Genomic DNA, 11,683 nt, shown 5'->3' with positions numbered 1-11,683 from the left:
AGTGCACACTTAGTGTTCTCTAGGACAGACCACATGCTCGGCCACAAGAGAAGCTTTAATAAATTTAACAAAATCAAGATTATATGAAGTATGTTCTCTGACCACTGAGACAGGGGCAAAGGACAGGTAGCTGGTTATCAAAGAAAAAGAAAGGGGTAGACAGCATTTCCCCACTGACCAGTTGCTAACACCTCCAGGGGAGGGGAAGGATCACACTTTCCAACACCTGGGATTGTCCCCTAGGGCAACTTTCTTTCCTGCCTGTGGTCATGTAGGCAAGATAAGAGGAGGAGGGGTCCTGAGAAGAAAGGAAACCTAAAATCTATGAAGGGGCAAGACACCACCATTCCCAGGGTCACCAGCTCTGGGTCCAGGCTCCTCTCAGGAGCTTTGTTCTCTCTCTCTCTCTCCCTCCCTCCTCCCCACTCTGTCTTCTATTCTTAAATAAAATTTGCTTTCTACTCTTGCCTTGGCACTTCTCAGATGTTTAATCTTCAATATCAAGGGAAAAAGGACCCCATCCTGATATTCAAGACCAGGATCACAATAGAAAAAAATATATAAATCAATAACAAAGCTTTGGGAATTTGTAAATATGCAGGAATTAAACAATACACTCCCAACATTAGGTCAAAAATAAACCATAAGATAAATTAGATAATACTTGAAATAAATGAAAATAGAAAGATAGCATACTAAACTATAGGCAAGGCCCTGGGCAAAAAAAGAAATAATGAAGAAAACAACATACCAAAACTCACAGGATGCAGACAAAGCAATGCTTAAGGAAAATGTATAACTATAAACACCTTGATTAAAAAAGAAAACCTCTAATCAATAATCTAATCTTCCCCCTCAAGATACTGGAAAAACACATAAAATCCAAGGCAAACATTAAGTAAGAAAATTAAAAAATAAAGATTAGAGCCAAGATTAAGAAAACAGAGAATAGACATGCAATAGATTAAGCCAACCAAATCAAATTTTGGTTCTTTGGAAAAGTCAACAAAATTGGTAAGCCTTTAGGTAGGCTGATCAACAACAAAAATAAGATGACTCAAATTATCTTACCTGACAAAACTTCTGAGAACAATATTACTTTACACATGCAGATGCAGGTGATATCTGAAAGCTATATGAAAAGCTTCTGCTGTTTTTGTAAACAAAACCCACCCTAAGTCAAATTTCAAAATGTGTGAAATTTGTCAATTATCCCCAGTTAATTACCTCCCCTTTTGCTCTGAGAAGCTCCCTCTCAAGTCCCATTGCATAGCTTTTAGTTTTCTTTGCCCACCTAGGATCAAAACAAAAGAGAAATCAGTATTTACGGTTTTGTTGATAGACAAATTGCCCTTTCAAAGCCCTTCCTAATTTACAGTTTTTTGGGGGTTTTTTTGAATTTTTAATATTTATTTTTTAGTTTTCGAGCACGCTACCGCTTGATCCACATCCCCAGCCCTAATTTACGGTTTTGTTGATAGACAAATTGCCCTTTCAAAGCCCTTCCTACAAACACTGGTGTTCTGAGTCTGAGGTATGCAATTGAGATGTAACAGGTTTTCCATATTAAACAATACTAACCCTCCACACAATCTCACCATCTGAATCAAATAGTGCATTTCAGAAATTCACAGAAAATAAATTTGATTGCTTCCCCCCGCCAAAATAAAAAAGAAAAGAGAAAAAGACGAAAGAAAGAAAGAAAGAAAGAAAGAAAGAAAGAAAGAAAGAAAGAAAGAAAGAAAGAAAGAAAGAAAGAAAGAAAGAAAGAGGGAGGGAGGGAGGGGAAGGGAAGGGAAGGGAAGGGAAGGGAAGGGAAGGGAAGGAAAGAAAAACATCTTGGAGAATGAAATATGGGAAACTAGATATCGCCATGGAAGTCATTTATATTAGTTTTTATTGTTATGTTTGTCTATATTGTATATTTCAAAGAGAGATGGCAGGAGGCTGTAGAAAGCCTGAGAAGTAAAGTCCAAGCACAGACCCTGGCTGTTTAGGAACAGAAGAGACCAGCATCTCTGCACTGTTTTCTCCCAGGTCTTGAAGAGGGTCTACCAAAGGAGAAAGAGTAGCACCACATGACTGGTCATACAAGTAGGGCTTCAGATCTAGTCTTTGGAAGTTAATTACACAGGAGGCTACTTTCTGCAGCCCACGTTTGCACATATGTGGTAATAGTACTTGGCTGTAAGATGTATATACAACAATTTTTTTCAAAAATGCTTGTTTAATTCCTCATTTGTGAATATCAAGAATTACAAAAAGCAAGTATCCAGGACTGGGGGTGTAGCTCAGTGCTAAAGTGCTTTTCTTGCACATGTGAGGCACTGAGTTCAATCCTCAACACCACACAAAAATAAATAAATTGAGATATTCTGTCCATCTACACATGCTCTCTTACTGCTGCCCTACTGTGGTCAAGGGCTACAGAGATATCCCAGCCCTTTGCGAGTTCTGCTCTCCTCCTTGCTGTGGTTCTAGTCCTTTCTGCTCCTGACCAGTACTCCATGATGAATCTTTCTTGCTTCCATTCTCAGTGAAATCTGGTTTTATTTGTTCGTTTTGTTCCAGGGATTGAACAATGGGCTGCTTAATCACACTGAACCAGATACCCAGCCCATTTTTTTTTTTTTTTTTTAGACAGGGTCTCACTAAGTTGCTCAGGGCATGGTTAGGTTGCTGAGGCTGACTGAACTTCTGATCAGCGTACCTCAGCCTCCTGAGCCACTGGGATTATAGGCATGCACCATGGTACCCAGCTGGTATGATTTTTATTTGTATTAATGCTCCTATTAATAGCACCTCTACCCAACACATCTAAAATCTCTGAACTCATAGTTATTCTATACCTTTCTTAGACATTTTATATCACAAAATGCCTTCAAGTTGGAACTGTTATTGAAGTCATTCGTTTTACAACAATTATAACAACAACAAATATTTATTGAGTACTTGCTTTTCATCAGGCACTCTACTTCTTTACATAAATTATCTAATTCTATCACATTTAACTGCAACTAAGTATATACTTCAATTTACCAGTAGTACTTAAAATGAATTAAAATAAGAATATTGCTGCTCATTTTTGAAAGAAATGTTTTTAACATAACAAAGAGGTGAAATCCATAGAACAAAACACTCTGAAGTTTTACAAAGTGTAAAGCACTAAATTAATACTGGATACTATTAAATTTGTATTTCTGTTTGTGGAAAATAAAGCTATCCCTGGTATACTGTATCCACCTTTTTAAAATCACGATTCTTATACTTTTCTCAAATTCTTAGAAACCACAGCTTCAGATATGTCAAATAAATATGACTGCATTCACATGTTCAATTAAATCCTTTAAGAATGTAATGTATAAGGTATGATGCTGAACTAATTCCCAAAATATTTTCCATGACAACCAGTCTGACATTGTGGTATGAGTATTGAAAAATAATATGAGACATGATTTGTACTAATTTTTTACAATGCATTTTGAAGTTCTAGGCTGTTCTTGATAAAAATTCTTATTTTATTACCAAGAATTATACTCATCTTTGAATGAGTGAATTTTCTGTTTGAGACAGGAAATGAATGACTGCTAACGCTGGTAATGTATTTTTCCTGTCTCAATATTAATACATAATATATATTCATATTAATAACAACTCTGAAAACTAGTTTCATTCCTTCTACACATTAGCAATAAACAGTATGTGCAAAAATATGAATACTAGCAGCAGTGATGTGGATATAATATGGGATTTCTTTTGAATGTACAGCCATTTCTAATATTTCATTACAGCATTGTACAGGAAACTGTCATAGATGTCCATCAAAACTGGATTAGAGGAAGACAAACAATGCAGGCTTTGAGGATAAACTGAAGCTGCAGCTCAAAAGTTTCCATTTCTCATCCAAGGACACCATAGGACCATTGTCTTCCTCCTGTAGGCAAAAAGAATGAATCAATTATGTTAGGGACATTCCTCTACAGCAGACTGAAAAGTCTTTCTACAGTCCAATCACAGAGAGGAAAAGCTAACAAATTTATAAGAAAATTTTTAAAAATCTTGATGTTCAAGTTTATTATCTCTGCATTTTTTTTCCACCAAGTTCACCATGATTTTATTTCTATGACAGATAATGGGTACAAAATTTCACAGAAACTAATATTTTCTACCAAAATAAATAAATTAATGTTTGAACTGTTTTATAAACAAAAAAATTGCTTTTCATATCTATTAAGTAAAAATAAGGTTTTAAATCACTGCCATTAAATTCATGTATAAGAATCACAGATAAATGGTAATCCAAGAGCACAAAGAACACTTCTTTGTCCACAAACTTTAAAATTCGATTAAATACATGGACAAATAATAAGTACTGCTTAACATATGAGACAACAGCACTTTTTGAGATGATGAAAAACATGCTTTCTACTTATGGAAAGGACATTGGCTAATATTTTAGTTCAACAACATTCTACTTGCAACACCAGCAAAGAGAGTGGGAAGATGACACTTCTACATCTACAGATGCCTCATGTAAACTGGTCCAATCTTTTAGACAATAAGCACCTACTGAAATTCCAAACGCATATACTTTTTCACCTGGGATTATACGCCTGGCAAGTTATAATACAGATAAAATCATCCAAATATACAAAGATTTTATGTGAAAAGATATTCACAATAGAGAAGTGGAAAAAATGGCTTCCTTCCTTAATAAATCATAATACAGTGAAGTACTTTAGGATGTGTATCTGTGGATTTGCTTGTTCACATGTACATAAGTGTATGTGTATATGTATAATTTCTGAAATAATCTCCCAGAAAATATTTATAATCTTAGGTATATATTTCCAAACCGCATTTCAAATAGGATAGCAAGTCCTGATGAAAACTTTTAAGAAATTTTAAGAATTTATTTTTAATTAAAAGGTAAAATTTTATATATTTATCATATACAACATTTTGAAATATATATGTATGAACATGTTTGTGCACATAATGGAATGGGTAAATGAACCAAATTAATGTATTACCTCACATAGTTGTCATTTTGTGGTGAGAACACTTAAAATCTATTCTCTTAGCATTTTTCAAGAATACAATATTGTCTCCTCCTAAATGAAAGTTTGTAAACTTTGACCAACCTCTTCCCAACTTTGTCTCCTGGAATCAGATCTGTAAGATTGAGCCTCAAAGAGAGGTTTTCAAAGGTAAAAGAGGACATTGTGTATATATTTTTACAAGTCCACAAATTATAAAATGATATAAAAATGATAATCAAATTGTAAAATCACTGCATTTCAGAGGTAAATGGAGCCTGAAAGTCACACTACATGAATTTTCTGCAAAAAGTAAATAGTCCTGAGCCCAGTAGTTCCCTAAATATGTTCCATATAACACAAGAAGTTGATTGAAAAAAATGAATCCATGTACCGTGGAGTCACCAGGTGCAATAGCATGCACCTGTGATCCCAGCAGCTCAGGAAGCTCAGGAGGCTGAAGCAAGAAGATCGCGTGTTCAAAGCCCGCCTCAGCAAAAGGGAGGTGCTAAGCACTCAGTGAGACCCTGTCTCTAAATAAAATACAAAATAGGGCTGGGGATGTGGCTAGGTGGTCGAGTGCCCCTGAGTTCAATCCCTGCTAACCCCCGTCCCGCCCCCCCCCAAAAAAAAAAAACCTAGAGACTCTGGTAACGTAGAGTTAATTCAAAACCACTACAGTCTGTAATCTGCTAATGTGCACTGTAAATATCCACAGGGAGGATATTCTATCTGGAAATCTGCAGACACACATGGACAGTCCCTCCTGATTTAACCCATAACCCTGGTGGGCCAGTGCACTGCAGAGCTCACCTGGGAATGGCTGGTGTAGAGGTACATTTTCTAAGTTACGAAACATAATTTCATTTTAAGACTATATCCAAACTTTCAAAACTTAAGCTACCAGGGTCCAAAATATCAGTGAAGAGATGGGTGGGCAAATGTGCAGTTACTCTAACCACCAGATCATGTCTTCCCAAAGAGGCAACATTTTAACACTTAGCTCACACCTACAGGGCAAAAGATACACATGCCCACTTATGTACCTTTCATTTTCGAAGCTCAAGGACATGATTCAGGGGGTTCCCAGGGTATGCTAAAGGAATTCTAATTTACCTGGGTATATAATCTGCTGGTGAATTTGGTTACTTGCTCGCCTAAAATTTCTCTCACAGAGGAAACTAAAAATAATACACTATGATGTTGAGTTTTCACACTCTAATATTGTTTAAACAGAGAAAATGACACTCCCCAATGCCAAGACTTTCTGAGAATGATCTTTATATTAGTTCTCCTCCCAAATGTACACTTGATGTCGTTTACAGCAGGTATAGGTTACCTGGAAATACACTTCAATCGATCACATTCTAGGGTATGGATTTGGAACCAGGGAAACCCATGTTCAAATTTCAGATCCTCCACCAAGTTGCTGTAAGATTTTAGGCAATACCCATGACCCTTCGGATCCCCAAATAATAATAACTACTACCTAGGGAGTGTGTGAGAATATGACAATAGGTATAATATGCTGAGTATAATATGTGAAAAATGGCTCATTATTTTCCATGTCATTTGTCTGAAATTTACTTCCCACAGTTTCCATGTGATAGAAATATGTGTGGTCTCATCTGCATTGTTAAGACCCAGCACAACATCTTATCCAAAGCAAACACTTCAAGAAAGTGTGTGTGGGAGGGGGGGGGAAACAGTAGCAAGTACTCCTGCTTGAAATTTTGCTTTTTTGTGTCAAAATTATACATAGTTTAAAGGTTTAAATAGTTCTAATATGTTTGCTATAAAGACTATCTTTTCCCAATCCCATGTGTCAACCAATTTCATATTCCTCTACTCTTTTCTCTGATTATTTTATTGATACCCTAGAGCCAAGTGGCATGGTTGCTGACTACCATTCAATTTGTTTTCATATTATATACCGACTTTCCCTGTGGAGGTTGAAGATCTGCCCTCCTTCCCTCCTGTCAGCTACCCTTACCACGTGTGCATGCACCCATACACACACTCCACTCCAGACACACATAAACCCTTCCCGTCACCCCATCCTCCAAATAGTTATGCAGTAATTTTTGTTGAGACTTGTTATGTTTATAAATAAGTCTAGTTTGTAATCTTGTTTACCTAATCCTTATCTGAGAATTATGTGACAAATGAACACATGAAGTAAATATGGCTGTTTTTGTTTTGAAAAAAAATAATCAGTTTCTATTATTGTAAAAATATAAATATTATTAGAACTGAATTACATGTCTTCATTCAAATTCCCTTCCATGAATGACGTTTTGTTTATGTCAGAATGAATAAGTATCTTGGGTTTTTATATATAGTTTTGAATATCTTGGGCTTTTATATCTAGTTTTCTGATTGAAACCAAAACTACTTACCAAGTGCCTGACTCTCAAGTTAAGACAAACCCAGCATCATATCATGGGAGAAAGCTCTTCTAGAGCCTTCTCCCTAGTTCACACCTTAATGCCCTCCATGCCTATGGATTGCTCCACCATCATCTTGGACATTCCCCCTGGCCTTTCTGCTTTGCTAGATTTCCTGTTTTCTGTATATCACATTTTTTTTCTTGGCTTATTTCTTCACTTTGGTGAGACACATCTAGTAGCTTCTTGAGAAATAAATTTTTGATGACCTTGATATCTGAAAACGACTATTCTATTTACACCCTTGATTGGGAGTTTCGGTAAGGAATTCCTTAGGTGCTTTAGACTTTTCTGCAGAATTCTGTGGGTCATGATCACTGACTTTTGCCTTTAGCTTTGCGCCTCAAAAGTCGAATTCTAGTTCCTTGATATTTACCTATTTTTCCCCTCTGTAATTTCTCTCTCAGTGTTCTGAAATATCACAATAACAGTGCCTTGATGTAAGTATATTTTGAGCTACTGTGCTAGAAAGCCTTTGGTCTTTTTAATCTGTAAATTTACGTCCCCAAGTTCTGAAAAAAAAAATGTTTTGACTGATTCTGTTACTGTGTTCCTCTCCTTCATTTTGTGTTTTCTTTCTAGTTTCCCTATTAATAATAAATCACATTGATTAATCCTCTACTTCTCCTTATTCTCTACTATGTTCCATCATTTAGCCTTCCCTGTATACTAAGACATTACAAATTTTTTAAGATTCTGTAGTAAAGTGCTTAAATATGCTGTCATGTTTTCAATTTCCGAAAGCTTTTTGTTTCATGAATATATATTTTTTTAATCATCTTACCAGACACAGAGGTGCATGCCTGCAATCCCAGCAATTCAGAAGGATCACATGTTTGAGGCCAGCCTCAGCAACTTAGTGAGGCCCTAAGCAACTCAGTGAGACTCTGTCTCAAAAAATAAGAAAGGTTGGTGATGTGGCTCAGTGGTTAAGCACCTCTGGGTCCAATTTCTGTTACCTCCCTCTTCCCTCCCAAAAAAAACATCCTATTCTTTCTATATGGTTGCTATTTCTTTCCTCACCTCTCTGAAAATAGGACATTTTGAAGTCTTTTGCTTCCTCTTAAGTATTTATTTCTTTAAACTTGCCTTTTTTCTAATTTAGGTATTCCATAGTACAGACACTCTGCAAACAATCCTTAACTACTCATATCTAAGAACAACAACTGCGACAATCAAGGGCCCTGGGAAGGCCTGTCCATCATGAGCTCACCACAGGATGAATCTGATGGGGCTCTTTTGGCCCTTTGATTGGTCAGATCCTGCACAGAAGATCTATCCAGTTTTCTGTATGGGGAGTAGTATTGAAGGCCAAGTAGAGAGGAAGGGAGCATGAATTCTGAGGAAATTACTAATTTACCCTTTTGTTTTTGTCGGGGGTGGTGGGGTTGAGGTCTTATGAGTTTCAGTTGTGCCTATATTCTTTCATACAGGGATTCTTTTCATTCTCCCCAGAGGAAGAGCATCTCCAGACATCCACCAGGTCTTGAGAGGGGATTTGAAGAAATAACTGCTCATCTGAAACAGCTCTTAACCAATACAGGGGATGTGATCCTCCTTTCATTCCAACATGTAGAGATACCTGTTGCGAATTCCTGGGGCTTGGAGCGATCCTATCAGAGTAACAGGCTTGTTCCTCACATCTGCTACATCCATTATCATATACCCATCTGCTTCCGGATTCCAAAAGATGGACACTTTTGTCTCCCCTCTTGCTTTCTCCATCCTTGTGGGTTTGTGTACCTAAAAATCTCTTTCCTGTTATTCTAATGCAGGTTTTATTGGAAACAAAATTAATTGTCTATATTAAATGGATGATCATTATTTATACCAGAAGTTACTTTTCATGCATTCTGTGTATTTTCTGAAGTTTCTCCAATAATTGAAATACATGGAAATTAGAATATAAATTTATTAGGTAAAACATCTAAAGAAATGATACTTTAGGGGCTGGGGATGTAGCTCAATTGTAGGGAACCTGCCTACCACATATGAGGCCCTGGGTTTGATCCAGGGGAAGGAGGAGGAGGGGGTGGGGAGGAGGAGGGGGAGGAGGAGGAGGAAGAAGGGAAGGGGGGAAAAGAAAAAATAAAAGAAAATGACACTTTGAAAAACAAAGGTTTACATTCATCACTTTGGAAATTCTTCCAAGTCCCCATTTATCTAAATCTAAACATGAAAGCTTAAATATAAATGAAAATTTCTATTATGCAATGATCATTGTTCATAATGATGACCTTAAAGGATGGCTACATCCTAAGGAGTCTTCTAAGTCATCAGCTATTTCAGTGCAATTATAACAGATGTCATCTTTCATATGACTGTTTTGAACCTTAAATTATGTTCTATGAAGAGACCCTAGGGAATGAGTGCAAATCAAACCCCTACTGGAGAATTTCCTGAAAAGCTACTAAAAATAAAAAAGCACATGTGCACACACATCCTACCCCCAGAGGCAGGTCACAGGCTCATGTTGTCTGGGAAGTCCAGATCAGCCAACAAACAACCCATTCAAAGCATCCCTCTTTAAGTACAACAATTCAAGATCACATTTCCAAAATAAGAAGCTTTTAGGACAGTAATATGCCAGCAATGAGGGCTCTCTTTTAGAGTGTACTCTTTCTCCTGAACTATGGACAATTCCTTGGGGGCAGTCTGCACATGCTGCTCAGGTTTGGATTTAGCTGTGAACCTGAGCAGCTATGGACCTATTTAACTATGAATCTATAAACCCAACACTAGGCTGGAAGCTCCTTCAGGGGAAAGTCTATGTCTGCTTCTGTCTATATTTTCAGAGTCCCTAGAATACTGTCACACACCCTGTAGAAGGTTAAAAATAAATGCCCTTCTATTAAAAGCAAAGGCATATAGCCACCTTTTTCAATGTACCTATTAATAACAGCATAAGAAGAAAAATAGAGAAGAAAGAGAAAGGAAGAGATGCATAGTGTCAAATGCCTTTGAAGATACAAAGGAAAGAGACGAGAAAACAAACCATTGGAACTAGAAATAAAAGCTTATCAGAAACAAGAGAAGGGTTCCAGAAAACACAGTTACTTATTCAACATTATTCTGCAAGGACTCAGTGGTGCAATGAAGTAAGTTATTCAAATTAGAAAAGAGGAGATAAAATTGTCATTATTTACAAGTGTTATCATGGTCTATATAGAAAACTCAAAATAATCAACAGAAACCTACTAGCAACTATATGAAAGATTCAAAAGAAAGCCAGGGACAAAAATGAAAATAAGTTAAAATAGGGGCTTGGGGTGCTGAGGTTGTGGCTCAGTGGTAGAACACTGCCTAGCCTGTGAGAGGCACTGGGTTTGATCCCTAGCACCACATAAAAATAAAAATAAAATAAATGTATTGTGTTCATTTACAACTAAAAATATATATTTAAAAAAATAGGGGTTGGGGTTATAGCTCAGTTGGTAGAGTGTTTGCCTTGTATGCACAGGGCTCTGGGTTCAAATCTCAGCACCACAATAAAAAAGAAAATTAAAAAAAATATTAACCAATGTAAAAACACAATGAAAAAGGACACTAGTCAAAGTCAATGATAACATTAACAATAGTGACTGTTCACAGTCAGTGAATGCTAACCCTCTGCTTAGCTCTGTGTTGTGCATTTTGTCATATCTCATTTACTCCTTACAACATCCCTAGGAAGTTATGATTCTTAGTGTTTCTACTTCGTACTTGAGGAAAATAAGGCTGAAAGACTAGTTTCCCACTGGGGGAGCAGCAAGCTGAGGTTCTGTGTTCCTTGCCAAGCCACCCCCCAGGCTGACTCCAGAGCCCAACAGGCCACCCAGAGTAAGTTCAGAGAGAAGAGAAAATGACTAAATGTATAGATGACTTTAAAATACTGTAGTAAACAAAGATCTATGCATTGTTGCTTCATTGAGTCAACATTAAAAACATACCAATTTCCTCAAATTATATGCAATGCGAATGACAAATTTTAGCAGGATTCTTTTTATTTCTTCTGTTTTACCTTCATTCTCTTTTTCTTACCCTCTCTTTTGTTCTTTACTTCTATCCTCTGATAAAATGTGTTCTAAACTTCATCTGGGAAAATTACATATGAAAAAATTCTGCATAAAATATTGTAAGGGGTCTTTTCCTACCCAGCACTGAAAGAGACACTAATGCCACCAACCTTGTGGTTCATGATCATGAGCATACAGATTA

At 36.7% G+C, this 11,683-nt stretch overlaps 1 protein-coding gene across 2 annotated transcripts in view; it reads right to left on the bottom strand.

Annotated features, from left to right (window-relative positions):
• Positions 1-1,937: 1,937 nt before the first annotated feature.
• Positions 1,938-11,683, bottom strand: part of CA8 (carbonic anhydrase 8) — a 94,074-nt gene continuing 84,328 nt past the window's right edge. The window contains exon 7 of one of the 2 annotated variants that reach the window (XM_081266630.1): positions 1,938-3,934. The gene's annotated coding sequence lies outside the window, so the exon portion shown is untranslated. The remainder of the gene's footprint in view (positions 3,935-11,683) is intronic. The other variant, XM_081266629.1, reaches the window with a different exon arrangement.

Source organism: Spermophilus citellus, assembly GCF_964194105.1.
Source record: "Spermophilus citellus genome assembly, chromosome: 14".
In the NCBI taxonomy this organism is placed as follows: domain Eukaryota; kingdom Metazoa; phylum Chordata; class Mammalia; order Rodentia; family Sciuridae; genus Spermophilus; species Spermophilus citellus.
The sequence above is the reverse complement of the archived record's forward strand: the minus strand, read 5'-3'. Positions and strand labels throughout refer to the sequence as shown.